General features: G+C 33.5%; 1 protein-coding gene across 4 annotated transcripts in view; it reads left to right on the top strand.

Moving 5' to 3' along the window:
• PAX5 (paired box 5) overlaps window positions 1–6,000 on the top strand; it is a 316,202-nt gene that overhangs the window by 3,431 nt on the left and 306,771 nt on the right. The window lies entirely within an intron of this gene.

The following is a 6,000-nucleotide window of genomic DNA, read 5'->3' as shown; positions in this document are numbered from 1 at the left end:
CATTTTAATGCACAATGCCGTATTAATATCAACCACTATACCAGGGCTTTATTATATTTAAATAGGCGATTGCATGCTGCAAATATCTGCATTTTATTTACTATGATACAATAAAATAAAGCCAGCTCTGGTTTAGCTCAGAATTAAAAAAAAATATGTACTGATTTACTATGGAGCAATTTCCACCAAGACTTAAATAGGGATGAGTAGAAATAAAGAAAGCATACATTAATAAATAAATTCTCTCTGAAACTGATTTGCTGCAAGAGTGACAGTTACTACTATGGTAAAATATGCCCCATTGAAAAAGCTTGTTACCACTGGTGATTGTCTGCATGCAAGTTAAGCACACTTGTCTGCAATGGGATAGTTATTGGCTGAGTACATAGAATATAAAGTTTGTGGGTAATCTGTGTACAAGTTTCATTATTGCTATTGTATGCACAGAGGGTGCACATTCCTGGCGGTGTGTGTGGATTATTAGAAAGAGATACATCAACATTTACTGCCTCCTGCTCAGTGGCACATGAAGAGTCCCCTCCTTTGTATTCCTTGGCTGTGTGCTGGTCCACGTTGTAAACCAGCTAGAGGGTTTATATTACATAATACTCATATAATCTCCAAGTTCATATACACTACATTCACTGGTCATTACTGGTTATGTCTAAGGTACTGCTTTTTTTTTAGATTCTTCCATTTAATAACATAAGTAGCAAGACATTTTTTTTATTATTCATTAAACACCTACAGGATTTTAAGCCTGATATTCAGCTAGTACTGCTCACAAAAAAGTCTCCCTGAACTAAAAGATATACATTGTTTTCTTTTTCTTGGTTATAGTTAATCTTAATCACTTTTAATACAGTTCTGGTTGACTAACTCAAACACTGAAAGTTAACAAGGTATGCAAAGCAAATTGCCAAACATGATTTGTTACATTGCACTACATACCCTTTGCAGTAGTGAGATCATACTTTTTTTTGTAAACAAATTCCCACAGAAAAAAAGTCAGATATTACTATAAATGTACATAAATACATACAGTGTATGTTGTTGAAAATTAAATAAATTAGCATGAGTGAAATGCAGACACATTAAAACACTGGGATTGCATGGTAAGGCTTGCCAGACTGATACTGGTTGTTTTGATAGATGTTATTTCAGTGCACAGTCTGTGAGACACAGAGTGATTTACTAAAACTGGAGAGTGCAAAATCTGGTGCAGCTGTGCATGATAGCCAATCAGCTTCTAACTTCAGCTTGTTCAATTAAGCTTTGACAATAGAACCTGGAAGCTGATTGGTTTCTTTGCAGAGCTCCCCCAGATTTTGCACTCTCCAGTCTTAGTAAATCAATCCCAGTATGTAATTACTTCTTGTTGGTTAATATCAGGGGACATGTACCGGTTTGCTTTTCCAGCAAGTCCAAATATAAGACTACCCTATGAGCTACTATTTTCCTTTAGAAATATAAATCCGTAGAATTACCTAAGTTGTGACCAAATAATTGCTTTTAAGAACATATATTATTGTGGAACATTTCATATGAATTCTATGTAGAATCTATTTTGTAACACCTTGCTGTTGACCAGGGTTTTGTTTGGCATTGCAGGGTCTATCCATAAGAGTACAAATGGATACACAAATATAATTTAATCACTCAAAATCCTGTAATGTAAGTGGGTATTCAGTACAGACCCACTGAGGTGTTATAAAGTGTAGACCTGTTAGGAAAGCACCAGGTTTTTCTGATTTTTGGCAAAGTTATATAGTATAATTATGTAGTGATAAATCTGAGTGCAATATATATATATATATATATATATATATATATATATATATATGTATATAAAAATAAATATTTATAATTATCTATCTATCTATCTATCTATCTATCTATCTATCTATCTATATATAAAATACTATACTATATTATAATACTACATAGTATATGCTATATATAATATAATACTATGTAGTATATACTATATATAGTGTGTATGTGTGTGTGTGCAATATCAAAATAGGGAATGTATTGTTGTATAAGCGACATTTGGTATGCATTCATCTGTCAGTAAATTACCCTCTATTTAAATGACCCTCCTCCATGAAGACAAGACCAATCATTCTATGGCAGAGGGTCTTACTGTTGAAGCCTGCCCCCTAAAGCACCCAAGCACATCTCAGCAGTTTGCACTGTTGTTTATGCATTGGCTTAGATCCCTCTCCAGTATATTAATCAAAATTTCCCTTCTGTATCCAGCAGTGCAATTGCCACAGTGAAGGGCCTTTTCATGGAAATATTGATTTTTACTTAATCACTTGATCACATAGCCCACTTGCATCTTCATTATTGGTCAATTTCAATAATGCAGTTATAGATGAATGCATCAAAGGGATGTCTTCTCAAATATTGTTTTGCTAAGCACAAGTGAATACAGGCAAAGTGATATATGAGCAGTGGTCTGTTGGTGTGATATAGAACATTCATGTACATTGCGTGTTCTATTTAAAACACAACTGATGTAAAATAATATTTAGAGTTAGCTGTGGGCATTACCAATATTTTAAAACTTTACATTAGTGTAATCTTTATTATATAAAAGAAAGGACATGTACAGTATTTAACAATAATAACTGCCATTGGTTATATTCATTGCATTTAAAAGTTACAACTTTCAGTCTGTGCTAGATACAATAGTTTGCTCTCTACTAGCACATGATAGCAAATAACTGGTCAGATGCAGTGCTCTATACTGTATATTAGGATCACATACAACTTTGGGGTCATTTTACTACAGGGTATAAGATTTACAACAGATTTGAAATTAAAGGCCACATTTTTCATTCAGTTAATTGAGCATTTTTAAAAACTTTTTGTTAAAATTTGATCTTAGAAGGGAATATTGGTGTGAGCTAAGCATCAAATTCCTCTTTTTATTGTATTAGTGCATTAAATATACAAGAACCCAAATCTAGTCACCTGTTGTAAACCATATACTTTACATTTGATAATATGCAACAATTATTTAGGTTTTTTTTTAGCTAATACCCAAGTATTGTATGCTAATATTAAGTTATTTTTCAATATATTCACTTAGAGGGGATATCAAAGTCTTCTTATTCAGTGTATATTTTATGGTACAGAGTAGGGTGCAGAGGGCATTTTCGCCACCTTATTCAAATCATGGGCAGCCTTTTGAAACTGCCCAGAAAGGTCTATTCAAAGCAGACAGGAAATGGTTTATTTCCATGGCAAATGTATTAATCAAACTGTTTTGGGCCCCCCCCCCACACACATGTACATTTTCTCACCCTGACCTTTTTTGTGTTTCCCAGAACAAGCTTTTTTTTTAAACCCCAATATGCTGATTTTATCATTCGTAAATAGGGAGTCTCAATGGTTTTGCATAAAATATGCTTCAATATTGAATCAGCTCTAAATGCTATTAATCACCCTTGATTAGTTTGTTTTAATGTGATTCACTGTGCAACATAGGTGAACCTTACATGATTAACGTCAGATAATATCTTTCCCCAGCTGGGTCACTGTTTTGTACTAAATGAGCTTCTGTGTGGATCAGTGCCTCAGTTATGTTAAAGACACACTGCTCTTTAACAGCAGAGGAAGTCGGTGATGTACATTTCATCATGTTTAATGCATATTGCACCACACATGTAAACAATATCTATTTTTGACCTGAAAGTGACTACAAAAAAACTGTGATAATAGTAATATTAGTATTAATAATAATTTAAAAATAATCATAGTAACTTTGTTTTAGTAGGTTTATTATTATTAATAATAGTATTAATATAAATAATAATAATAGTATCATGTTGTAGGCAAATTAGTGGTGATACCTCTATTACTACTACTACTAATAGAAATAATAGTTTTAGTAATAGAAGTAGTAATATAATAAATAATACTAATAACACTAACACGTTATGATAATATAAAAAAAAGGTCAAATTGGCCTCAGTATGTGAATATAAAAATAATAACAATGAATGAAAGGCATTCAATAAAATTATGTAAATATGGATCTTTCAATGCAATGACGACTTTAGGCCTCTAAAGTTCAAGGACTGCCTATCAGGGATGTATCCACTTCTACCTGCCCTAAAACTGGACTTGATTGTAATTGTTAAAAATGAAATTGGTGGCGTGCAGTTCAGCAGAAAACTAAAATGGACAGTTATTACATAGATCTACGTATAAATATACTGACCACCATTTGTGGGAACAATTTACGTGACACCTTTGGTTTGTTGCACTGAATCTGTTTTTATCATCAGAAAGATAAACAGTCACAAATGTTGCTTACTTTGTTCATAGTTGATCACAATGATGCACTTTGCAAACAGAGCAACACATGAATGTGAATGTCTTAGGTAAGAGAAGATGTCAGTATTGTCAGTCTTACAGTATTGTTGAGTAGGCTTTTCCTTTCTAAAGCAATGCTTCCAATGCGGACTAATCAGCTGTAGAAAATAAGCAATGTTGGTGCCTTTTATTCAAAACCTAACACTGTTAAGGAGAGCAGCCTACTAGGTACATAGAAGCTTCAAAGAAATTGCAAAGGTCAGCTCATGTCCAATATAGATAACTTGTTAACACATTGCATTCAAAATTGATTTACTTATACATTGTAACATTATTGTGGATGCCGACAGGTTTGATAAAAATATGTTATTTTAGTTAATTAGTCAATTGCTGCATGCCAAAGTATTCTTTTATCAGTGCCGTATTCTCTCTAACAAATTCAATATTTTTTTAAATTCTTTTTATTAACCTACTTTTAAGGTCATTGAGATTTTTTGATAACTATAGGCCCATTCTGGACAGTATGTATTCATTTTCAAGCTCAAGCTTACGTCTTCTAGCAGGTGTGCATTTATTATATCATTATACAAAAATGATAAAGATGAATGGCAAGGTTTTTGCAGGTAGACCTTTATACATCTAATAGTTTAGGTGGTTTTAGCATCTGTGGTACCATTTGTTTAAATTGATATAGCATAGGTTCCCAGAGCTGAGGCCTACTAGGATTTACTCACTTTCATATTCTTTACATGAGAGAATTTAAAAAATATTTTTTCCTGTAGCACTTTTGCGATATTTTTGAGTGGTTTGGAGATCTAAGTGGAAATTGTAACAGATTTATCAGATCAGAGAATCCAGCTAGATTTTGTGGACATAGATCTAAAATGTGAGGTCTTCCTGTGTTATAATAGTTTCTTCTTGTATCTCAGGCATGTCTGGTACTGAAGGGATTAAATGATGTTTTTTTTATTGCTCCCCACCTATTTGACACTCAAGTGTGAGCAGCAGTAAAGCTAAGTGGAAATTAATGGTGTAAGCTGAATTTAAAACACGCTGGATAAAGTCTTATAGCTCATTATTATTGACTTTTTAACAAAGGCTTGTGTCACTTGGTATCCCAGACGACATTTTGCTGTTGTATAATTGGTCATTTGTAAAGACTGCACAATGGGGCTAATTCATTAATTCCGATGGTGGTGATCATAGCATGCTCTTAAAGACACCCATGTTACAGTCAGACAATTAAAGTTCATTTAGCGCCATTATTGATGTTGATCTTTTCCTATTTTGTGCCTTCTTGGTTTCAAAAAGCAAATACAATGCTAAGAAAAAGAAATGTAGACGTGCAGTATATTTATCATCATTGTTGTTGGGCTTTTTCCAAATCTCAGTGTGAAATGTTGTGTATTCCTCCTTAAATTGTATGTGGAGCCCTAGCAACAAAAATATACACTCTAGCCCTTATGTTCACTGGGCGCACAAAAGAAAACAGAGCAACAGAGCATTGGGGCTACATTAGCTAGGCTTACACAATTAGCCTTTTTACAGCATGGCTGATAATCACATGCAATGCTGGTTGCTGTATTTGTGCAGCATGCTAAAAATCTCTGCGACTATTTAAAGGCCAGCTCCGCCAGCAACTGGTATCTCTGTTTTGTGTGCTTATTGGAA

Source organism: Staurois parvus, unplaced genomic scaffold (genome assembly GCF_062004578.1).
Source record: "Staurois parvus isolate SC_StPar_1 unplaced genomic scaffold, SC_StPar_1.0 ptg000096l, whole genome shotgun sequence".
NCBI lineage: Eukaryota > Metazoa > Chordata > Amphibia > Anura > Ranidae > Staurois > Staurois parvus.
This window is presented reverse-complemented; position numbering and strand designations above follow the sequence as displayed.